Source organism: Dinoponera quadriceps, unplaced genomic scaffold (assembly GCF_001313825.1).
Source record: "Dinoponera quadriceps isolate SergipeBrazil2010 unplaced genomic scaffold, ASM131382v1 scaffold5809, whole genome shotgun sequence".
NCBI classification, from domain to species: Eukaryota; Metazoa; Arthropoda; class Insecta; order Hymenoptera; family Formicidae; genus Dinoponera; species Dinoponera quadriceps.
The window spans coordinates 708590-735516 of NW_014559826.1; positions in this window are offsets into that span (position 1 = coordinate 708590).

Consider the following 26927-nt stretch of genomic DNA (forward strand, 5'->3'; position numbering starts at 1 on the left):
TTGCGCCAGGACCGTCGCTCCATTTTTCCACGTCTGACTTTTGAATCCGCCAACTCGAAGCGTTTTGCCGTTAAATTATAGATATGGAATAAGAATAAAGGTGCAGACGCATTATTCTCGCGAGGCGCGAGGCTACAGAATATGGAATACCTTTTCTTATGCAAAACACTTTCCCTCCCCGCGCGCATCCGCGCGGCTGGCAACGATATAAGAAATATCAATGGCGAGCCGTTATCTAAAAGAGAACTCTGTATACCTATACTTAAACGTGTGTGTGTGTGTGTATATACATATTCTTTTTAGCTACACATACATTCTTCCTTGCGGGAGAGTATAGTGCTATAGGGAGCGCTAATGTTCGCTGTTACTCACGATTCTCATTTGCAAGATTGCCTATACATCTCGCGGCATCCCACCACGAGGGTCCTTCTATACAGTATGAATCGTATGCAAGTAGATATAACGGGTGTGCCGAATATTCAAATTTCGCTGCTTCACGCACGGATCCTTCCGAGCGTCGAAGACGGTCGGCGAAATAAGGCACGCGCGCCCGAAATTCACGCATTATTCGAGCGCGAGTGTGACGTGCGTACTTTCCTTACGGCGAATTTCAACGAAAACGTTCTCATTACTTTCGGCTTCGATCACATTGTCGGACGAAGAGATGCGAAATTCTTCGGACAAGGTGACGTCAAATTGTCCAAACCTTCGGCTAAAGGGACAAAGATTGTTCAAACTCAGAAATAGAAGCAGACGTTTGTGTGTGTGTGTGTGTGTGTGTGTGTGCACCTGGGGGCACGTGGTGGTGCACAGACATTGTACGTGCCGCGCAACAGGCAGAAAGATACAATTTCACCGTGCGAAACCAATCAACGGACGGTGGGGACGCCTAACCTTGCGTATCGGCATTTCACCTCATCCGTCTGATAAGTCCCGGCGAGTGCGTCGCCAGCGTGAAAGCGGTCGCTGTAAAAGTCACCTGACGCTGAAATCGCCGTAAAAAAGTCGAGGCTCCGAGACCGACGACACAGGAACGGTTGTAAAAAAGCCATCCGAGGAACAACAATGCAAGCACGGGAAATACCGTTGCAGCAGGGAGGGACCCCCCTCCCGGTGCGTGCCGGATTTTTTAGCCTTCGCTCAAAGGAACGATGACCTTCGGAGCGACTTTTTTAACACCGACTTCCCACCTTGCGATCCTGCGACGCGCTCTTTTCACCGTCTCTCTCCTCGCTTTTCCATCTCTCCCTCCGCAACGTTGACTATTCCCTCCAAAAAAAAAGAAGGAAACTACACTCTGAGTTACGACACACCGCGTGCTCGTTGGCGCGGCATTCGCTGCGCGCATGGGAACACCCCGCCAATTATGACGGTGGCTGTCTTCCAATTAGTTCCGTTGTCTCGCAATAAGAATAGTATCCCGGCGAAATGTACCTTCCTGGATCAACCGCAACGAGAGAGCTCGCGAGCCGTGCGAGTGCTGTTAGCCGCTAACGGCGGACATGCTTCTGGAATAACGTACCGGTACGTAGGTGTGTTACTACAGGATCTCTCTCTCTCTCTCTCTCTCTCGCCGAGACGTGGGTGTAACGTTAGCGCGACCGGTGAGGCCGGCGGATAATCGCGCGCTCGGAAAAGTTGACCGGCCGAAAGTGCAACCGCGTTTGATTTACCGGCCCCGGTCGTCGTCCTTACGATTATGCGACGCGTACGAATAATTCCGGCCGTTACGTATGCACCGTGCAATTGCGAATCCACCGACGCGCGCGCGTCTTGCGGAATAAACTCGTACGAGCGCGGCCGCGCTTTACGCGTGTAAAGTAAAATTCGCACGTACCGGCGATAAAGCTTAGATACGCGAGCGGTAAATATCCCCGCGGATGCTGGAAATACTGCGATGCGTCCGCTCGATTTATATGCACGCTAAGTGCTACCGTGCTCCCCTCCCCCCATTCCGGTACCTACATACGCGGCTTCTGTTATTTAAGCGCTCGTCGCTGAAGTTTTTCCCGACGACCCCGCGAATAAGATCCTTCCGCGCGAGTTTCTCTTCTTTCTTTTCCATTTTCGCCGCATATCACAATTAAGCTTAATGTTTCGCGCGCTGCGCATTTGCAGCCGGAAAACCTCGAATTCCTCAGAACTCGACCCGGTTTTGAGCGCGGGAGATAATTAATCCGCGAATATTCTATGAGCCGCGCAACGAGAATGCGAACGAGAGGCGTAACAATTTCCGTATTACAAATCGCGATATTGCGATATTATTGTAAGAAAATGTACCATTGATTCTTCCTCCCCGAGATATCGTCGGATCGCGTCGTGAAAGCGCAGGTGGATATTTTCGGGAAGGTAACCGTTCGAGAGAGAGAGAGAGAGAGAGAGAGCGAGAGCGAGCATGAGTAACTTTGGTAAATCTTAAGCAAAACCTACATTATTTATGAATCACGTGGCTAAGTGGAAACTGAGATTTTAGTTGTGCTAACACAGAAGAGGAGAACGTTTATCCCTTCAGATAGAATAGGACTGTTCTCCATCGTGGCACGCGGCTGGCAGCATGACTCCTCTCTCTCCGGCGAAGGCAACCCCGAGGGTTGCCCCTAGGATAAAACATCACATCGCACCGTTGTCACGCGCGCGTATATGTACACTTGTACTCTACACTGGTGGCCCGATACACACCCTTCCCGTCGTGTCTGCGAGCTGTATACACACAGACGTACACACCATACTTCGACAGGGTTGCATTGCCCATTGGTTGCTGCAGCTATGGCCTATTTCGCTCGAGAGTACGACCCATTCGCCATGAAAGGGTCGTCCGTTTCGACCTACCTCTTCTCCCGCCGGTCTAAGCATTCTTTTGATGCTTCCTACCAGCCCGAAGATTCCTGCGCTATTCCCGCGAAGAACTGTTTTACCAGAGATGATCCTCCCTAAAACGCGGCCTCTTCCCGCCACCACGCGCGAAACAAGACGATAAAGCCGCTCATCGGCCACCATCATACGCGGGTAAGATTTACGATAACGGAGCCGCCGCACGCTTGTCATGCGTGCTACGCTTCGTTCTTCCCCGAACGTATGGCCTCACCTCGGGCCACGTATTTCGTCTAATTAGAGATTCGTTATTAATTACGGCGCGACGTGACGCGTTAAGCCGCGCAAAATACACGGTACGGCGGCGCATTACCGCGCGGCGATATTATTATAAAGCAGTTCGCAAAATACCGCCCGCGAGATAATTCGGCGGGTCCTACCTGCGAGCGTTTTAAGTAGCTTCTTACTGCTGATTATAGGCATTTTTCAATTATACACTAATTGGAACGTAGAGAGAGAGATAGAGATAGAGAGAGAGAGAGAGGGAGAAGGGAACAGAGAGACTGCCGCATTATGTAAATCGCACCGTCCTGAAAAATTTACATGTGTTACGATTATTCCGAGCAGGTAGTTACTACTTAATTGATATTGCGGATGAAGCGGCTCCCGAACCGCTATTAATACGACCGGTAGAGTACACCGGGCGATGCAACGTCGCGTCACGACGAATTTTGCGGCCGCGAAATTTCGTTGCCGCGGTGCGCAATGCCGCGCATTTTCCACCCGGCGAATGTAAAAAGTAAATAACACGTACGGCAACGACACGCGCTGAATTTGATGGGCGACTAAGAGCGAAAATGACTCTTACTGCCGACCATGATGCGCATATAACGATGTGCGTATACATTGCGACGCTGCGTTTTGTTTCACACGCGCGCCCACCCGTGTTGTACGTGTGACTCGCCGCAGTTTATGCGAAACATTATCCCGGCATTACCCGCCCCGGCCGCGGTCTCCCTGTGTGCACCACCGTCGGGAAAACCTACGGACCGCCGCAGGACTGCCTTGTTTACCAGGATAATGGAAAATGATTAATTGCCTCGGTCAACCAGCATAATGTTGTGCCGGTTAATTAATCAGATATCCGATGAAATTAGCGGCGGGCCGCTTCGATCAACCGTGGAGGGGGGGGGGGNCGGAAATACCGTTACCCTCGTTCAAATATCTCGGGATTTACAGCCGCGCGTTCGCGCGTCTCCGTCTCGCGGCTGATTCACTCCCGATGAGAACTACATTTTAAGCGGATTTTACGTAAAACACCGCCGGCTGGCATAATTTAGCGAAATAGGGTGAGGAGAGGCGAGAGGGATGGATTCATATTATTTTTATAGCCGCACGCGGGGCACACGCGCGCCACACTTTCATAAATCGCGGGGCAATCACGGGTTTTTCGCGGCATAAATCACGGGCCTCGGCCGATTTCGCGTTTCCACGTTTATTTCATCGGACAAGAAAAAAACAATATTCTCGGGCGAATTTAAATATATATACATATGTACCTTTTTCCATTCGTCATTTACGCCGCCGCATCGCGCTCGAATAAATTCGAGACAACCACAGCTGGGCCAATTTCAATGTAAATTAGTAGGCGTTCGATAGATTCGTGTTAGATTTAACCATGATCGATATCCTCCAGCGAGCGATGCGTATAATACGGAAGTTTCCGGCCGGGCGAAGATTCTCCGCTGACATCGATGATGGGGTAACTTGAAGAAAAAAACAATTCGTCTCGTATAAACGTGACGTGAAGAGGTAATTGTTACGTACGTAGACTATTCCGGGACGACCGACCGAGGGATGCGATTGTTGTGCAGTTTTAGACGTAGTTTTACGAAAGATGAATATATTAGGGGGAGCGAGAAGAGGTAGCAGGAAGGGGGTGGGAAACTGGCGCGATTTGAACTCGTAGGTTAGAAGGAAAGAACAAAATCCATAGGAATAGGTAGAGGGATATCCCGGCGCGTGTGGCTGCAGAGGAGGGAGCGAGAGAGCGCGTGATACTAGTAAAAGGCAACGAAGGGTACGAAGAGAAAGACGGGAGGGTTGAAGCGGCGGAGTCGTCGGACGGAGAGAGGAGGAATCGAGGGGGTTGGGAGGTGGCAGCGGACGGCAGTAGCGACGGCAGTTGAGGCGCATGAGCACCACTTTTATTGATTCCGTAACTGCCGCCATGACTGCCGTGGTGCTTCGCAGGAGGGGTAGGGGGCTGGCTGGGTCCGGGATGGGTCGGTTCGTGCCGGTAGCGGAAAGAGGACGAACGGGGGGCGTACGGGGATGCAGTTGTAGCGGGGCTTCCGAGAGTGAGGCTGATGGGGTGGAAACTCTGCGGAGATAAAAAGGAACGAGGGTTGGTGCCGTGCCGGAACCGGCGCAGGGATGGAAAGGAGTGGAAAAGAAGGGTTTAGGCGGGAGGAATATCAACATATCTTATTGCGTACAAACATACAGCCGAAGTGGGAATAAACTTGAAATTCTCGGTGATACTTGTGCAAATAAAAGTGACGCCACGTTGTATATATATATATATACATATATCAGCGCTATATGCATGACACGTTTTTAGGTCTTTGGTTGAAAAGCACAAAAAGTGTTTCCGCAATCTGAGAGAAAGTCGCGTCTTTTAAAACTGAACACGTCTTCTGACGCAGAGCGAATTGGAATTGCGTAATATATTTCGCACGTTTTATTCGGCACGAACCTAACTCGGATGACAATTTTGCGTAGAATCGAGCCGATAATTTCGTTAGTTTCATTGTTGCTACATGAGGGGAAGTGTGATACATAGATGCAGTCTCGCTCATGGAAGCTAATTCGATTTTGTAACAACAAACCGTACTTTATGCAGCGAATAGCCGACGGCCGTGGGTTAGCCGAAAGAGGCTGGCTTCTGGACGAATGCGGGTGCGGACCGTCGATTAGAAGGGGGTAGGCAGCGTTGCGTGAAGATAATTAAGCCGCCTGATCTATGGCCGTTTCACGAGTTCGCTCGTTATCTCGTCGGTACCTCGGTGTCCCCTCGGTGTATTTAGTTCAGTTTTGGATATACGCTGGATCTCTCTCCCTCCGTCCGCGTCCCTCCTGCTCGGTGGCGGCCATAGACCGGGCGAGTTCAAAACCCAAAGGTCGACGTTCAACAGTCCACGACTCTCCATCTCTATTCCCGATCCCTTTCTCGGTGTCCTCTGTTCCTCTCAGACATCGCCTCGCCCTCCCTGTCTCTCGCCTGTCTTGCTGACCCCTCTATCCCATCCTTCTCTCTACTCTTCCTCTCGCGCCCTCAACCCCCCTCTCTTTCGACTGCTTTATTGTCTGGAGCCGCTCCATCGAGGGTGCATCCCATTCCCGGGCTTTAATTGAGACATAAATAAGGTTTGTTTGGTTTTGCCATTCGACCAGTTAGCTATCCCTGGGAATTGGGATTGAGGCTCTGCCAATACAACCCGTTCTGCATAATGGACGCACTAAATTCTGCCTCCGTGAAGAAATGTTCGGGAGGGCATTTTCACACTGGACAAGACAGGTATGCGTCTAGCGGAGCAACAGCGGCCGAATGAAATTAATTCGCGCGAATCCCCCCTCCCGACGAACTGTAATATTAAAAAAAAGGCAGGACGCGCGGTAAAGCAAAAACCGGGCGTTTATTGTTTCACGTTTCCCTCGCGGGCGAGTCCCAATTCAAGCGCGAAAGATACCCCGCTGCTTGCCGAATCTTCGTCATCGTTTTCACTGAGATATCGACGAGAACAGGTAGAATTATTGCCACGCGCAACTTGAACAAGGTAAAAGGTGCGGCTGGGCCAATCCGGTTCGCTCGACGGTGGTAGGCGTATAGACGTAGGCGAAAGAGCAGCGAGACGCCGAGGAAACTAATGTGCTCGTGCCGTAGAATCCTTCGCTACGTAAGATCGTAATTCTCGTTGGCCAGGTATCTCCCAGAAACTTACGAGCAGCCTTTGTACGCTGGCGGCGGACGCCTTTACATGGTACAAGTTAATCCCATGAACCGACATGTATATGAATACCCTCCAGCCCGACAATAATTCCTCTATGTGGTTGTGATCCACTCCTCGCGTTGCTCTTGAGTGTTTGTTACATGCGATACACACCCTTTTCAAGCTCAAGCGTATCAAACCTTTATCACCTGTGTGTGTCTCCTTCGTGTTGTTTTCAACGTTTTCCTTTCCCTTCCCGGCAACTTGTTTACGTCTCATTGTGCACTTTTGTGCCCCTATTTTCAACTTTTATTTGTCATTTCTGCTAAACCACTATTAGGATTTGTACGAAAAAACTACTGTAATAATAAGGATTAATATAGGTACGTTGTATTAGAATTTTCCATCATTTGGTTTTGATGATGTAGCTATAAGGAATTTACAATTTGTAATAACGCCCGCGATGTATGCACGTGATGTATATAAACATATTTGAATATTAATTTGTCGCTTTCCATTACGTGTGCGCACGTCTATTAGCTCAACCGACGTATAAATAAATCATTAATAAGAAAAATAAGAGGCAAATGGTATCTCTGTGTTTGTAAAATTGTGCGTATATTTGTCTTAATTTCCCTCAAAATTAATATTTACTTAAAAATCGTTACATAAAGTCGTAGTTCTTCTTTCGGTAATAATAAATTAGTGGTTTCTTAACGTTGTCATTGGAAATCCAGTACTCCATCTTAATGGGGAGAACCACGCAAACGCTTGTGTATGCGTATGAATGTTTTAATATCTAAGAAAGTTTCTGGTTAGGATCAATACGTGATTTTTACGAAGCAAATTCAAAATCGAAATTACATCGGTTTACCCTGTTTTTCGTTGCGCGATAACATCGCTTTCCCCTTTCGCCCCGGCCAATTCTGTTATTTGGCAATTGCTATTTATCCGTTCCTCTATTCCTCTTTCCGGATATTGCATTCCCTTGTACCCGACCGTACCTATTGTTCCAACAGCTTCATACGTTCACCCCTTCGTCCGCCCTATACCTTTCTTCCGCCGGTGGAGCGGGGTTTGAAAAAAACAGCGAGTTCAAAAAATGGCAGCGGTTGACCGTGTGTAAAGCAACACATACCATATGTCACCCCCGGTTTAATCTCGCCTCTCATTTATGCTACTGCGAAACGGCCGAACCGACGGTCATGGAGCCCCGTGAATGCCGACCACTACTGCTCGTGGCGATTTCGCTGACGTATCTCGGCCGTCCGCTCCCCCTTTTGTCTCGCTGGTTCGCGAGGATGTAAATGTCATTGGCGCCATAGTGTCGCGCGAGGATTCGAAAGCTTGGATTAAAGTCGCTCGATATACGACTGCGAGAATATCCGTGGCTGTACACGCGTGACGTGCGATTACGAACGATGTTGAAAGTAACGGAATAACAAGCTATTTTTTTATCTTTCCAACCTTGGGGAGCTTTCAGCGCCAATGTGTCGAATTATCCGATCGGCAACAATACGAGTGTGTACACCCGGTGTTGATACCAACACTATCTTTACAATCGAGTCACACGGAAGAAATTTTCGTGTGCGTTCGTACGCGATATTACAATTTTATACGGCTTAATTACATCGCCGAGGGCCTGAGGTGTGGGATTGAACAAAGGGGAAGCAATTCCAAAGAAAGATACACGCTGTTGGGCGTTAGTTATTATCCGATATATGCGCCGCCATGCACGGGATTCTAATCTCGCTTTCCCGCCTCTATTCACCTCGTTCCACCTCCTTCTTCCAGTTCGAAGCAGGCGAGCCGCCTCGCTCTCTGCTTCACCATCTCCGCGGGGAGCATCTTCCGCTAATGAAACGCTGGTGAGCTACCACCGCCTCGTGCCGCCAGCTTTTGCCATAGAGCCTGAATCACCCTTGCGACTTACTAATACCAGTCTTCCAAATCCCCCGGTTCTACGAAGGGGGTGGATTATATTGAAACTCCTTCAATTTGACTTACGAAACTTCGGCAGGCTCTCTTCGTATCCATAATACATACGAATTATCGGATGTGCGTGGAAATTCTTCCCGTTGGGTTAACTTGAAAGTTAATAACCTTCTTTTTCCTTCATTCACATATTTCCTCATCTTTCCGTTCGATTCGAGAGAACCGCAACTACCTGGGAGAACTTGGGAGAAGGGAGGACCATCCGGGCATTCGAACGCAGCCTTTGCTTCATGCCGAATCGATACGGAGGAAAAATGGATCGGTAGATGTAATTAGTGACCTGAACTTGCTTGTCGTGTTATTTGATGTGACTAAATGTTAATAATTAAGCAGGTTCCCTCGTACGGTAACGACATTGAGTATGGAAACGATCACTATGTGCATCGTTGCTTCAGCTTCTATTGCTTAGCTTTCTATTGCTGAAGTAAATTCGTTGCATTAATATGATATACGTTTATTAGTTATAACCGTATATCATATTAATGCAACGAATTTCCCTCATTAATATTTACAACAGCAAAAGAATCACAGATATCCCATCCAAATACAACTGAATATCGTAAGTTATATTTCTCATCGGTCTTGGCGGAGAAACGTTCTTTATTGCACCGACAAATCCGCGCCGTGGTGTAATATCAAATTTTGCTAGGCGACAATCACTGATCTTATGTAGCTCCGAGATTTAGTTACTGTAACATAAAAGATTTGCTCCGTCCGTATATTACGGCTATACATTCGCCGCGCCAACGAGGTTTTTGCTTGAACTTTCGCACTACCTCAACGTACAAAAAAAAGAAATATATATATATATATATATATATAACTTGCTATTTTTCAACAGATCGCGAACGTTAACCATCGATTTGGAATTTGGAAACGACGAACATGATACGTCGTATCTCGCGAATTTTCTTGTAATAAGTGTGTGTGCTGAAAGAAAGAAAGAAATACGGAATACCTCGTGGTGAGCCAGAGCGAGATGGCACACGGAGGGAACACGGTTTGTGGAAGCACGGAGACAGTAAATATATACGGAATAGCTCGGGGGTAGGTATATGCAGGACGGTAACGCGGAAGATGGGCCTCTGCATTGCCGGCATGATTGCCTCTATGGCACATCGAGGCAATCCCCGCGGCTACGTGCTCGACATACATCCGCTTCCATCTTACTTTCTTTCTGCTTTTTTTTACTCTTCTCCACCCTCTTCCATTCCGTGGTTTTCGCCCCGTGGAGGATCTTAGATATGCAGCCAGCACCCATACCAAGCCAAGTATTGCATATTTAAATGGCGGGTCGCAAGTTCCGCTATTACGTCATGCTTAATTGGAAGAGTTAAACGCCTCGGTCGGATTAATGCCGGGCCGAGAGAGATAAAATGTTAATTTTAGTCGGAGAAATTTTCTATTGAATATTTTAGCACGGTTGAGTCTCGCGGGAATCAAGAAGCTGGAACTTAATCTTGAAACTTATCGACGTTTTGTCAATACGTTTTACGGCATGCGTACGTGTGTGTTCCGTGTTGTATTCGAAAAAGTTATGATTTCAAATAATACACGAGAGATATTTCTATGGTGTATCGTCGGTGCGAGTAATCCTCGAGGAAGCGTAGGTAAATCAGGGAGGGCTCGATACGAAGAAAGTTTCATATTACGATCGAATATAATTCATCCGTCGTAGCTCCGTTGTCTGCCACCCACATCGGTAACTAATGCCCGCCGGAGATTGGTGGGATTTGTTTCCCCCTCGTAATGAAGATCTAGTTGCGTATTTAGGCGCGAGTGAAGCTTTCTAAGTCGTAACCCTGATATACAATCGTCTTCGGCCCTTCTCCCTTATTGTGCTGTAAACGGGAAACTGCAGACACGGATCCCGCCATTATACGGGAAATACCTCGCCGTCTATCTTCATATACTCTTACATATTCACGATTCGAAGTTAATCAGGACGCCGAGGACTCTCCCGAAGAGAAAACGAACAGGCAGAGAACGTACGAACGGATCCGGCGTACGTGAGTCCATGGAAGATGAAGGAAAGCAGCCGTAGCGTATTATAACGCGAGCGTTGATGAGAGGAAGGTACATTCGTGACTGAGACTAGGATGTGCCCCGGTAGTCCCTCAGTAGCTCGTTAAGGCATTTGCATTTCATTCCAACCTTCCCTCCCCCGCTCCGCGACCCCTCCCGTCCTCCCCGCAGCCTTCCCCGCGCACAGCACAGCCCCTCTTTCCGCATATAAATATTAATGCAACATCCTCCTCTCCCGGGAGGTTTTTGTCCCTCTTCTGCCCTGAAGAGCCGCGCCCTCCTTCTACCGAGCACTTTGAATGCTGATGCGCCACGAAGGTTCTGCGCTCATATCCGCATCTCTCTCTCTCTCTCTCTCTCTCTCCCCCTTTCGCTCCTTTCTCTCTCTTCCTTTCTCTTTCCACCGGGCACATTGCGCGTGCACATTTACGTTACGCCGCAATGAAACGCGATTTACGAGCGTTTTCCGATGTACAACTCGCGCGACCCCGAGGAAAAGATAAAGACGGACGCCCGCCGCACGCGCTTCTCTTAGTGACACGGTAAATGTCAGGCAGCTGGTCATCGAGCAAATTCTTGCAAACGCGGGATGCGGCTCGGGCAGACAAATTTTTGGAGTAATCAGCGCGGGGAGTTATTGAAGAAACAAAGAAGGAAACGATATCTTGCGAGTTCTACCGGATTTCGGCGAAACGTGTTCCAATAAAACGCTCCCGAGGAGCATGTGAAGTCGCGTTGAGAACTTTGATATTTGGAGCTACGATCGCATAAGAATGATAGAATTATAGTCGGGGGAACCGTTTTTTCTAATAAACGTTATTATGGTGGCAGTGATAGTGATCTTACGTGCGTATTGCTATGTGGAGAAAGAAAGATTAGCCTCAGTAATTAACTTAGTTATAACGTATGGGCACCTAAAACTTCAGCAGCATAAGCAATTTTAATCGCTGCAAACGTGTATTATCGTAAATAATACGTTATCACTTACGATGATAACTTGCCGCGACAGCAAAAGAGTTCGCTACTGCAGCAATTAAAATTGCTTACGCTGCTAAAGTCCATGTGTTACAACTAATTCAGCTATTGCAGATCATTTCTTTCCCGCGTATAATTATTATTTGCCTTGAAAACTAGAGGAAGATATGGTTGAGATTGAAAATGGCTAGAATTTTAAAAGAATTTCCCTCAGTGTGTGTATTTTCACATTAAGCCTCCTTAACGGCAAGGTTGGGGTCGGATGCGACCGCACAGCTCGTTTATTTTACAACGTGCACGCGCTGCTTCTCTTCTTAAAGTTTCACATTAATATTTACTTCTTTCTATTATCTATTTTCTACATTGATTACATAAAGAATGAACCAAAACAGAGCACCGAGTCGAACTCAACCCCATTTTCACGGATACGGTTAAAAATCCATTTGTCATTAGAGGGTCTAATTATGTGTCTAATGACGATAAAAATCGTAATGAAAGTGCCCTTTAAGTAAATTTCCCTGGTATTAATGTAACGAGAGGAAGGCGATCGCATTCCTGTCTTCTCATATTATAATAATGTATCCATGTTAGAGAGTGATTCCGTTAATTTCAATATCTCGTTTTAGAATCCGTGTGCGTGACGAGAGATCATCGGCCGCGTAAAATCTTATTGAACTGCCCTCAATTCCCCTATGCTTTCGCGGATCAATTAATACATGACCATATTGCAGCTGCGGGTGCAACGACTGTCCGGTACAAATTCATATTTCATATTCTCATTTCAAATACGCTTTGTGAACTTTCGCTCATTACGCATCAGTAGCTTGCAAAATTCAGTTGGACGCAATAAAACGCGATATAAACGGACGAATATTGTCCGCAATTTTACTGTGAGCTAAGAAGAAGAATCGAGAGAGAGAGAGAGAGAGAGAGAAATGTGTAGAAATCTTCATTAACGCAGTCCCATTCCGTAGGTACGGTGACATCGAAAATTTCCAATCAGGCGCATCATTTCTAAATATCTGTGCACAACGACTGCTGTATTGGAGCATCGTTGCCGATTAATCAATGTTCGCCGATTAATCAACGGTTACGATGCGCGAATATTCGGGCATTAATGGATGATTCTTCTTGAGAATAGCTGATCGCGTCTTCGACTAACCGACGAAGGTTGAATGAAGAGCGGCGTATCCGTGTACCCGAATCTAACTCCGCAGCTTTTATTATAAATTCACCCCCACCTGCCGCCGGCTCTTCGCTATTACCGTATGGAGACGGGACCCTAAACTTTATCCTGCATTTCTCACGGTCTGTTATATCATTCGGTACCTTCCGGAGGTGCCGGCTGGAGAGCGGCTGGGCCAGAAGGGCGAAAAGCAACATCGCCGATGTATTTTTCAATTTGGACCAACGCCAGACGGAGAGCCGAATGTGCGAATCCGAAAATTCCCCCCTCGATTGTATCTCGCGCTCTTTTATCGAGCCACCACGCTCATTTCGAACAACATTATTTTTATCATACGCAAAGGAGCAGAGGTTTCGCTCTCGATTATCTCACGAGCGCATTGCGCATCCGCAGTCCCACGTGTGTGTAAATGAAAAAGCGGGAGGAAAATATTTCAAGCGCAATCCGAAATATATCCCCGCCATCTACATTTACAATTTATGTTTCGCCGTCGTTCTCTCTCGCGACGAATTTCTCAATGCCACTTCTTTTTTTTTTCTTCTCACGAAACTCCGGACCGTTTCTCGAGATTCCGTCGATCATCATACGCGCGATACAATTGCGGCTGAAAAGGGTTAAATATAAAGGGTAAGAGATGAAATCGTATCGCGCGAATAATGAAATGGATTAATCCGGCGACGAGCGCTAAACTAAAAGTCGGCAAACTAATCCTGGCCGGCGTTATCTACACTTTTCCAAATTGAAACGGCTGAAAATCATCTAATTCTGCCGGTCGTTCCGAGCGGGAGTGCTCTCTCGCAGATTGTCCGATGAATCAATGGAAACCAGCGGTAACGTTTACCGGGATTGGATTACTTCACCGTAATACATATTCCCTGGTAACTCGCGAATCGAGCCAAGTCCCCGCCGTGCTGAGGAAACTTTGCATCTGCGCTTTTCAATTTGGTGCCTTGCCAGATAGGTAGTTGCATTCGCGCGCGCCCTCGGAAGAAATGAAAATCCACATTATAAGGCGCCTTTAATATCGCGCGTCGGGGATGATTTAGACATTTTAACAAAGTATCTTCCCCGGTCATTCGTAAGGAAGGAAGATGGAATGCCTCCGGGCGAAAGGGGGTGGGGAGGTGGATCGAGACTCGTGAGTTCGGATTCGAATTCGGTAGCGGCGCCGGATGTGCGTAACGACGTCTTACGTACTCCATCCAAGTGCCTCCCCCGCTTGTTATTTTTCTACTACCCAGTAGTCGTCGTCCAACGATGTGGAGTCCGCTTTGAGCATCGAACACGTGTTCCACCTCCACTAATCTATCCCCCGACCCCGTGCTATCCGAAGGCGTTGGATATGGTCCCAGATGCTCTTACACAGCCGTCGGTCGATCTCGCCTTGTTTTCCTGACACTGACGCGATGTTAGCACGAACGCCTCCGTGCGGGCAGGTGGAAGTTGCGTAATAAAATTACTGCAGTTACACGCGCCGATCAATAACGCAATCATTGGTTCGAAGGGGTCTAAGCGGGAAATTATGTCGCTTCGGTTTGAGCTGCGACGATACGACGACTTTATACCTCACATTAACGCGCGCTCATTCCGATTGCCTCGGAATGCGTTTCGATTCGTCCACGTACCATTCAAATGTACTCCGAATACGATTCGTGGGAAATCACCACGTCGCGCATTGGAAGGATTATATTATAGCGTTTCGTTATCGCTGCTGCGACTAAGGAAAGAATGGTCCTAGATTTAAAAGGTACATAAAAATGTGCAATATGTTAAGTTCTTTTTTGTACGAAGTCTCGTTTATCAGACCGGTTTTCTTGAAATTATCGTCCCACCGGGATTATAATACCCTCGCCAATATCAGATCACCTCTCGTACATGCAAATAATCATGAGGTGATATAGCATTTCGCGATCGCAAGCTCTGCAATCTCGGAATGCGTTGCGAATGGTCAATTGGCCGACGGCGAGATTTTGTATCTCTCGTATTTGACGTTACCTCACCATCGAACGGCCGGAGGCCGAATAGATGTCGATTAAATCGTGCCATTAAAAGCTAATGGCTCATTTGATTCGGCAGGGATATCTCCCTTATGAGAGATCTACCTGTATTTATCCCAAGGCGATTCACGTGCCGTGAAATCGTAAAAATTCGCGTATCCCAAATAATACATTACACGGAATGACTTTTCACTTATTATTAATCAGGAAACGCTGCGAGACAATGCGTTAAAACATCTCGTTGCACATATATTTCGTAACAATACACGTGAGCAAAGATATTAAGTTACTTCCAAGATCGCATCACGGCTGTTGATTACTCGAGGAAATATATCTCATGTATTACCTCTTCTTTTACAAGTGATTTTATGTCCCGCTTTTTACGTTACTTGAATGCCACTTTGCCTGAATAATATCCGAGACATCGTTGCGTTGTTTCCACGAACAATCAACTCGGAAAACTTGAGTGAATTTGGATGTAGTAAATGTTAAGACTATTACGCTGACTTACGCAAGTAAGTTGCGTAAATAGTAAGCAGTTACTGTCGGTGCTGGTGGCGTAACGCAATATTCGCCATAGGATATATCCTAATCGTATTTTCTGCTCGATTCATCCGTACAGTCCATTCCACGCTTTAAAATCTTTCAATATATTTTATTCTATATAATGTTAACAACTAGTAATTACGTTACTGGAATACTTCGAAGTATCTAATAAAACCTACCCTCGATCGTCCAAAAAGTTCTCCCTGCTCTGCCAAATCACTTCGTTTATCGCGATTTTTTACTTGCCTTAACACACTCTTGTCTCCATATAGAACCGAGATAAATGACATGCGTAATCGGCTGTTTTCGTGCGAGCAATTCATTGACTATGTTTTTCGAATAGAGTATATAAAACTGGCTTCATTAAGGTACGCCTTGAATGCCAATCGACTCAGCTCATTAAGCCCTCCCAGAACAAGGCTAACCCTTCGGAATAAGAGAATGTGGTGCTTTTATCGCTCCCATTTTAATTTGATAACATCAAAAAGCCATCGCTTTGGGGAGCGTTTAATATGCGTTTAAACACCTGCACGAAATTTATTCGCGCGTAGACACTCGTCGTTTTATCGATCGCGTAGTGAGCAATATTAAAAACTTTTATGTACAAATAATATTTATTCCCTTCGCAACGTTTTTATTCCATAAATATTATTCAGACATTAGCGTTGAAATAAATTTCGTGTGTAAAACAGATAAATAATTAAACAATAATCACGATTCCGTGATTTGTGTTTAAACATAAAAAACATGCAAGTATAATATGTTCGTTACAAAAAAGAAAACGAGGAAAAAACTTGATACGCGCGATTGTGATAAAGATCCGTTCGAGTGATAAAAATTAAGAGCCGTGACAAAGCGCAGATTCATATGAAATTGGTGATACGCTTCGACGATTTTGCAATCAGGAACGAGATAATGATCGACTGTATTATCAGTGTAGCAGGCAAAATAGCTTCCGGCTTCCGTTTAAATTATCACGGTCTGAATCTCATCAGGATAATAGGGAAGCGATTCCTTCTGGAAAAAATAAGAGGATCGGATCATAAACGACGCAAATGATTCCCTCGAGGCTCCTCCTCGGAGTTTTGGGAAAGTTAGTTTGTTTTCTGCTCGCTCAACTTTATCACAGTTTCGGCGCGCGTTACGTCTGGTTTCCGTCGAATCGTCGAAATTCGCGTGCTCGTAATATCGCCGAAATTTACTGGCTCGGTATTTGCACCGTTTTTCATACGGAGCTCGAAGGCCGAGAAAGTCGCGACGAAATGCCGCAAGATTACGAAAGGTATGTAAACAAGGGATCGAACTCAGACGGGAAATAGTACGAGCGAGCGTCGGAGCGAATTCCCATGCGGCAGTAAGATATTGGTTTTCATCCGGCTCGTTCTGGTGCTCGTAACGTTTGATAAAAATGCGTGTTACGCGTTCCCGGCCAGACCCACCTCGGACCGAAAGGGCGTCTAGGGAGCCATACACGAAGAGATCACGAGAATTTTCCCTCCGCCTAGTCTCACTCCAGATATTTGCGCATAAGAGGGTGACGATCAGACCGATGCCTATAAATACCTATACGCGGTGTGATACCATCTCCGCCGGCAGATTTCTCAAATATTACGCGAATTAATGGCACCTGCGATTTCGTACTTTTGCGTAATGCCCACGTTCGGTCCTCCTTCTGATATCGCCGAAGCAACGTGGTCGAAAATATTTCGGGGCAATTTGAATTTCAGATAACGCCCGCGTATTAATTTCTCTACTTTCCGTTCTCCACTCCTCTAATTACGCCTGTACAATTTACGAACTTTTCCTAACAAACGACGGTGGAATAGTGTGTTTTCTGTACCGTAGATATACAACATTCCCAACACGGCTGCACGTAAAACCGCACCAACTCTCGGATTTAAACTCAAGCGTGGAAAGCTTATACAAAGCTCCAAATTTATTGGATGGAAATCCTCTCGGCATAAGCGTGCAAGTTCCCTACAGGGGCGAAGTTGCCCGGCAGGATTAACACTTTCCTATCTCCTCCTCAATGCATCGCTATACCCAGCATGCTCTTCTGTTTCCATGGCTTTTCGGCGAATTTATCGCTGCTTTAATGAGCACGTTTATTTGTTTGCGGAAAGTATCGTTTTCGAGACACGTTATTTTCGAATTAATCGTCTCGTCTCGTGCGAAAATTCATGTTACAGGGATATTATTCCCTTGTGTTATGTTCTTCGCGTCTAAAACACAAGATTGGGAAATACTTTTTTATATAATTCAATTTTTCACCGTTCATATTAGGTAAAAATATATACGTATAATTTTTATTCATTTTTACGCCATGCGATGTGGACACAAATCGGAGTAATAATCTTAACATTTAGTAGGTCTACAGTCACTACAATTTGCCGATCACGCGTATTGTGTCCACATATTCGTGTATCGAGACCATTGATTATTCGAAGGAAAATGATATATCACATTACTCCTCCTTTTATGCGTTATTTTACGTTCCATGTGCCATAAACGCTGCATTGTCCGAGTAATATTTGAGATATCATTGTTACTTCCTCGATCGACAGTCACGATTCACGAGTAAATTTCATTTGTATTACATGGAAAACTAATTTTTACCTGTGGGAGCGAATTTTTTCTCGCATGGTATTACAAGACTTGTATATATATATAGCGGGCGAGTAAGCTAGACGTACAACCGGTATTCAGCAGATACAATTATCGTTATAATCATATTTTTCGAAAGGTTTGCACAACCAGCACGTACTTTAGACTACTCTTCGCTTTCCTGCTCTAACATCCATTCAAACACACAGTCGGCGAAAACTTTCCTGGCGGGATTTGGGAAGCGAGGCGAAAACGCGAGCTTTCCTGCCGAGAAAATACTGCTTCGAGGGGGGTTCCCAGGGTAACGCCAACGGCAGCCAGCCAGCATCCCCCGGAGGATACCAGACGAAAGGCGAAAGAGGCATTTCGCTTGAGGAATATTTCTCCGGAATGTTTTAAAAAAGATTTCGCGACATCGTGCACGAAGTTAAATATTATAATTATTTCGATGGAATAAAGGGATCGCTTCGTGGAAAACTTCGATAGCGGAGAAAAGGTAAAAGAAAATTATAAAATTCGCCAGTTCCCAGTAAAGGGATAAGTTCAGTAGTAAAAGATTCTAAGGAAAAACCTAAGAGGATGTAGAAGGCCTGGAGGGATAGGTGGATGGCGGGAGATAATGGAAATCTGGAAATTGGATTATCAATCTTCGGAGCTTCTTGACCCCGGGGCTTAGAGTTGCCCCTTTCCATATTTAGTATTAACATTCTCGGGGCAAGTTTCTCTCCGAGAAATGCAATTATATATTTTCCTACCTCGAAATATGAGAGTGAGAGAGAGAGAGAGAGAGAGAGAGAGAAGTCAATATCAATCGAGGCAGTTACGGGGGCCCACCCGAATGAAGTTATTAGTTCTGGGAGTTTTTTTTTCTGCCATTTCAACGCCGCGAAAAGAGCCGCCACAAAGAAACCTAATGGGACGAATGGATCGGAATGACTCGGTGACCGTGTCCGATCCGGCTAATTCCCGCGAACTAATATTCTTCTATTTGTCATAAGTGAGACTGTAGATCCGACCGCCTGTATACTCCGCCCTCTTCTCCTTTCTCAAAGCAAAAAGGAACGGCGTGGCATTTATGGAGTTAACATTTCTAAAACTCGCCGGTCCCCCGGATGACAGCAGCAGGGGGAGAGAGAGAGAGAGAGAGAGGGTAGAGGAGAAGAAGCGAGCAAGAGAAACGTAGAAGCAAAAAAGATAGAAGCGCCGGAGCGAGTTGGGTGGACGGGGGTAATGGCAGTCTTGGAATTGCGTTATCAATCTTCAGGCCCCTCGGCCCCTCGGCACCTCCTCGCCCTACGGGCACTACGCTCGACTCCATTCCATTCCATTCCACTCCTTCTCCACCCCTGGGCTACCACCCTGGAAACTCTCTCGCGGAACCATACCCCTCTTCTCGTGCTAGGGAAAACCCCCGTCAAACACGGTGCTTCCCCCGGCTACGTTGCCGCGCGCAAGCCCTGTCCCCACTTTCTTGGCGCATGTCGCTCCATTCCCTCGGATGTATATGCATGGTATCCTCCCTTCCTAGACTGCCGCCACCCCCGTGAACTCACCTCCGTGAACATTTGTATTGCATTTTACATAATATGTTTGCATTTCCATACCGAACGAAATTATTTCGATAATCAACGAATCTCATTTCCTCGTGCTACCGATAACGTAGAACGTTCGAGACGTCACGCTGAAACGTCTATCGCGCGTATCGTAAGATTTGATGATAATAAGACACGACGAGGCGACGAATGCGTCGATAACGTTCCCTTTGAAATCGGTGCTCGCCGAATTCGCCGAGTATTTTGCCGTGAGACGGTTTTTCTCGCGTGCAACGTTTCCTCTTTCCTCTTTTGCCACGACTTGTATGAAAAATTACTATTCGACGGCGTTAACGGCTAAGAAACGCGGTGTAACGTGCACGCGTATTATTGGAAGAGTTAACGAATTGAGAAGCTGCCGAAAGACGGTATGATCGAAGAATGACGCTAGATAAGACATCTTCCTTTTAAGGGTGACAGCAGTCAACCTTATTGACACCTTCATCCAAGGATAAAGATGAAATGACGATGGGTGAAAGGACGAACAGCAGGAGGCGAAAGGGCGCCTTCCCTACCCGTTCACAAAATGCCGCGGCCAAGCTACGAAGTCGATAGCGTATCGCTTTCCACGGACCCAAAGGTTACCGAATCGTTCCGAGACTATCTTAATGGCAGGATAGATCGTTTGATACTATGGCCGAGTCGTAAAGGCTATTGCTCTGCCCTCCATCCCTTCTTCCATACCTTCCACCCTGTCCCGCGGCCCCTTCGCCATCCGCAACTGAGAAAGCTAGCTTAGCGCCATCCGGATGCCTCTACCCCCATGCCTCTATACGCACCTCGTTTATACCCCCCAGGAATGTCGACATAGAGTACCAGCATACTCGATCCAATCTCATTCAGTGGGAAATAATTAATCGCCACCAATATTCCCGATTACTCTTCAAATTCGGTTAAGTAATACGGGTGTGATCAAGCAGGCGTGCAAATTTCACCGTAATACCTGTTATTGTTGCATGCGCTGTCGATTTTATTTTTTCATTACGAAAATACGGAATACATCACGCTTATGCGTGACGGAGAAATTGCGAAATTGCATAATAACGTGTGACGATTATACAAGTCAGATAACGAGATTGAGATTTCTTCCGAGACTGAATTTCAAATCCTTATTGAAATACCCGATGCGTCACATTAATTCAACGATGAATTACATTTATAACAGAGAAACTCTCGTGTTGATATACGATGAGAGAAAAAAATGATCACGTCAAATCCATGTAGATTATTGCCGAGACATTTATATGACTCTCCCCCTCTGCCCCCCCCCCCAAAAAAAACTGAAGGTTACAATAGGTTAGGCATGATGTATTTCAATATATTTCAATTTTAATAAATCGTTGTTTGGGACGAACTATGATGTGTAATTTCTACCAACAATATCGCAAGCTACATTATGCGTCCTTTTAGAACCTAGGTCGTGCGAGATACAAAAATGTAATAGAATATCGTAGCATAAGTTGGACAAACTGAAAAGCGCGCTATTGAAAGTAATTAATATACCCCTTCCAGCTTCTGTCCCGACATTTATATATTTGGAACAATGCGACTAGCATGTAACTTAATTAAGGCAACGACACAAACCCGACCGCGGCTTTGTGGCTACCGTTTCTCTATATCCGGTTCGCGTAATATTATCTAGTCTGCTCTCTTGTTGCCTTCACAACCGGTGGAACACCGCAACGCTAGCCCGGAATTGTATTTGTTAGCTTAGTTGCGCACGTGCATTGCCTTTTGTTAGATCTGTTTCATGAAAGAGCGAAAAGGAATGAATACCTGCAAGTAGAAGTGAAAATAATTTTCGTAAAGTTATGAAACGAGTATTAACCTTTTGCATCCGGTCTCCCGGATGATTTTTCGTGAACCGAATATGTCAAATGTACCTAAATATGTTTAAATACTCACTCGGTTAAATTAGGTTAGATTAAGTTAGGTTGTGAACAAATAGCTTCGATTTCGCTGGGTAAAATGTTTAATCATCATTTGAGATCGTAAACTTATTAAAAATTATTATGCTATAGTATTTATGTTCTAAACAATTTCATAAACGTTCAGCATAGCGTGCATTAATCTTATATAATTTGATTTTTATTACATGTCTCCTACCACCTGGAAAAATAATTTAACGTTAGCCACTCAGCACTCAATAGGAGACGTTAAAATGTCCGAAAAAAAAGAAAGTGATAAGCACTTCCTCACACGGTAGTCTACGTATCTGTCTGATTGAAAGTAATGACCGGCGTAAACAAAATTTATGGACAATCGCGCATGTTATTTAGTCGACGTTGACAAGACGAAAGGAGAAACTGAGATACTGAACACGGCCCAGTGAGTAGGCGTTCTTTCTTAACCCGCTCCTGTCATTCAAAAAGGTGTCAACGGTAATAGCTTTTACGAGATACTTATTAATTGTTACGGCACTTTTACGACAACATAAAAGCGCGAGCTACGACCGTTTGAGTAGGCAGGCTGCAGTAAAGGGGGAATCCTTCGATGGATTATTGCCTCCGTCGAGGAAATACGAGACGTATATACAGGTATACATATGTATTCGTTCACGTTCCGGTTCTCCTTATCTATATGAAGATAAGTTAAGATAAAATTTATAGATATGTAAATGTTATTTATATTCTCATTATAGACATATAAAAATCAGCTTTTATCATGTATATATGTATAAATCAGTTTTTGTTCCCCTCCTTTTATACAAGAAAGTCTTTTTACCATAAACGCTATGACTGTACTACTTGAATGCTTATATTCCAAAGTCAAGTTTCTTTTTGCACATTCTCCTTGTTATTTCTATATTCAAAAAGTATTCGTAGAAAATTGCAAAATTGTAAAATTAATAAAAAAATTGCGAAAAATGATCAAGAGGGACTTTTCAAGATGAAGTTTATATTTTATATGAAAAATCGGTCATTATATTATATGTACTTTTTGTCTATATAGTAAGTAATTTGTAAGTAAAAGAAAACGTGCCACAAATTTTTCTTCGGAACGTAAGTTAGAGCGTTCTTTATAGAGAAACTTTTTTATACAATGAGCGAGAAACTAAATTATATACATATATGTACTGAATAAAATGTATTAGTTAACAAACATGAATTGCACACGTATTATTGAACTGTATAGATCGTAGGACACGGATCCCACAACGAGCATCTGGCTTTGCGCTATAGTACGTCGTGTTGCATACTCTTCAGGGTTCAGTGGCCACTCTATGGAAGTGTGCCACACTGCTGATGTTAGCTAAACGTGTGCCTCGCACAAGTCAAATCACCTCTGAAATCAATTGAAAGAAGTTGTAAAAACCTTCCATAGCTGAACATGCTACTTAAATGAGAACTACGTTTTATGTGCATCTACTACGGAAGGCTTCACGCAAAGATACTTATTTGTGAAACCTTCAATTTCATACTGTATCGAGTATCCGCTCATGGACTACAATAAAATTATATTCATGAGCTGCGGTGTATGTTCATTCGAAAATTAGCACAAAATCAGAGACACTTACCTTACGAATTAATCAATTCCTTCCTATCGTCGCGCACGATTGTCGGTGTATCGTTAAATTATTTAGCCCGTTGCTTACGACCTGTCTTTTCGAATTGACGCGTCATAGTTAGACGCATCGTGTTCGCCAGTGGAACTACTAACTATTAAAAATTTATCGCACATCCTGCCACCGAACAATCGTTATTCGTCAAATCCCAAGCCACCCGTGACGTCTCACGTTTTCCGTCACGATTGCATCGGGATAGAAAGCGTTCTCCGTGGTAGACGCGCGAAACTGTGCGCAGTAAAGAAGAAAGAATGAGCAAACGGAAGTATGCATAGCAAGCTTAAATGATGCGAATGTTAGGAGTTGGATTCGACGACCACGCGAGAATCCGGGTAACGTCGTCTGATAGTGGTGTTGGTGGGTACTGACGCTGAGCTTTGGATAATGGCCGCGGAAAGACGATGCCGGGGCGCAAGTAAAAGAGAGTTTTTCTTCCTTCCTCCCCCCTTCCCCTCCCGGCCCCTCCGGCAGTCTCACAGTCGCGGCTTATCTCCCCACTAAATCCAGCGATTTTAATACGCGTTTCTCGGCAATTTCCGCGCTACACATTCCACCGCCGACTTAGCACCCCTCCATGGCCCCGCTCCTTCCTAGAGTGTATGCTCGCCCTCTTCTTTCCGCCTTACCCGCCGCCCGTGTTGTTCATCCTCCTCTCCCCGGGCTTTCCCTTCTTTAAACGAACTTTATTTTTACGGTGCTATTTAAAGCAATTTCTGATTTCCCTTAATTCATTACGACGCCGTTCCCTACAGCCCTCTTAATGCGCGCCGGCATTGCTGGCATTTCTTATCCTCCCCATCTGTGCATGATACGGTATGTTCGGTACTGCCAGGTTGAGATTTTTCACGGCTCGATTCGTTTACACGTCACGTGGTCGTCGCTAAAAATTCTACATCGTAATCATCGTCCACGTTGTATAATATTTTCGTGTAACGTATAGTTACGATGTTGTCGTCTTCGAACGGTGGACGGTGCGAGTGCAGGTGGAAAATCGCGTCAGGTTCCGCGGAGATCGAGGCCAACATATACTCCCAACGCACGATTCAGCACGGAATTGTATTGTAATGGATCATGAATTCGAAAAGTCAATAAATCCACCGTCAGTTGGCTGCATCGCGGGTGGGATTGGGGAGACGGTCCGCGCAAACTTCCTTCCCGCAAAATTGAGTCGGATTTGAGTTATTGAATGGCGTTCGTGCGCGCGTCCCTCGGCCAGGAATGGCCCTGGTCTAACAGAACCTCCTCCAGTTTCCTACATCTATTCCACGCACCCTTCTCGCAACACATCCATCGGCATTACACGGGAAACGGGGGAACGAAAACTTATAAATAAAAAGGCATATAACGTGGACGCGATACAAGGCAAGGCTGTCGAGTCGTTAGACTCGTTTTCATTCGTGCTGGAGTTAATGGCAATTCAGTCATTATTGAAAAATTACTTTCCCCTGATCATTAATTTGTTCAATATTCTTGTACCTCTGCAGAGCCTTTAATTAAGTGTTACGTAAAGTTGCTTATTTTATATATTTGCTCCAATATGCACAATAGGAGTACACACACACACACACACACACACATACACGCATATACTTTAATCTAATAAATCTAACTATACATAGCAATTATTCGCGCAGGCCATAACGGGTATCTCAGGTCTGAAAGTGGAAAGCGAATCTGCCTGTCGGCCATAAAGGTGAAAAGGAGCAATGCATACAAGTGATACGCTAAATATGAGTTTTGTGTGAGGCCGACTGGAAGAATCGGGGTTTGATCATCAAGGGTGGTCCCCGTGCCCGTACATCACACAAGGAAAGTCCTCTACCAGTCGTTTGGCTCCTCCCTCGAACCAAAAAGACCTACGGAAAGGTCGACGATACCCATGGACAGTCAAAGACATTCAAAGTCCCATGATGTCGTTCGTCACTTCAGCCCAAAAGGGGACCGACTCTCCTCTCGTCCCTTTGTCCAATCTCGGTTCTTTCTCTTTTGGATGCATCTTAATCTAGATATACTCGCTCCCTGACCGTCATGCCAACTAACAACTAACCCTGTCCTTCTCTCTTCAGCCTTCTCCTAACACTTCCTCTCTCCTCTTGTCTCACCTCTCACGTTCTCACAAAGACCGACAGATTTCTACGACGTGCTTGTTGTTCCTGTTACAAGCTATTTTTTTTCCTCTACTTTTGTACCGGAGTAGCACCGTCCTACTTATGAATGGCAAACGTGTGGACAAAGCACGATGTTAAACTGAATAATCTTTATGACTATCTGAGAAGAAAAAGAAAGAGAGAGAGATAAGGAAGGGAGGGAGAATGAGAGAGAGAGAGAGAGAGAGAGAGAGAGAGAAACGCTTGTTGGGCCGCTTTTAACGATACCGACTGGCTATCAAAGTTGTCCATTCACCTAATTTCCTATTTGTTTGCCTACCGCCGTGTACAGCTCCTTAATGAATCTCCCTTTGAATGCAGAATACCGCTCAGGTATACAATGTGACGCGTATGAATTTAGGACGGCAATAATTTTGGCATGTGCCCGTGAATCATTCCTTTATGCTTGATTCAATAAGAAAGTTTGACTTTTACGAGATGCTAAAGATCAAACTGACAGATTGATGCGTGACATTTTGCAACTACGCCATAATGTGTAGAGAAAACAAAGTCGGGTGGACCTGAATATGTCTAGCTTTGGATATTATTTTTGCAACTCAGACCAACTTAGTTAGTTTAACTAACTAACTAATAGCAAACTAATAGCGTTAATGTTACGTCTGGTGAGTTGGTATTATCTATTGTCTTTCTCTCGGTTGGTACGGCGATAACAACGTCGAGATTCACCAAGATTTACGAATCAAGTATAAACATCGAGGAGATTACGGGAGAGCTCGTTTCAAGTTTTAACGAGATCCCCTCAGCGCGGTGTCGGCGGCATTATCAAATAATTGAGAGATGTAACTCAGCCCTATCTCGGCTTCACCCCTTCTCTCTGTTCTTCTCGTTCTTTCCGATCTCTCCATCCTCCCTTGTCCGCTACCAGACTACTAGCTGCATCAAATCCACGTTATTGTTAATCTGTTAGTTACAAATACACGTTACTTCCCTGCAAATTATATTCTAATGAAGCGTAAACAATTAAATCTGCATTGTTCGTTAGTCGACGTTATATAAATATTAAATGTTTTAACGCTTGACCGAACAGTTTCAATTTAGGCTTCAGTTCTTATCAAATATATTCACAAACGGTTACAGACTGATTATTTAACAATTAAGTATTTCCCAGCTGACCACATGACGCCTTCTTAAAAAAAATTGTCACAGCGACGATTTTTAATTTGCAAGTAATACAGGCACCGAAGGAGAACAATATCACTCACGGGATATCATGAATACTCCAAAAGCCAGCGTAACGAAGGTATCGCAGCTTCTCGGTGATTCAACGAAATATAAACAAGCCCGGCGGGCGGTAATGCGTCTCGTACATCACGTGGAAAGATTAAACAGTTAATAAGAATAAGAGTCTCTTCGGTGGACTCTCCCCCTTTATTCTTCGAACAGGGTTCCTTCGTAGGTCACGGTACGACAGCGAAGGAGGAAGAGAGAGGATAAGTGGTAGGAAGGGGGGACACTTCCACGGGTGGTTGGA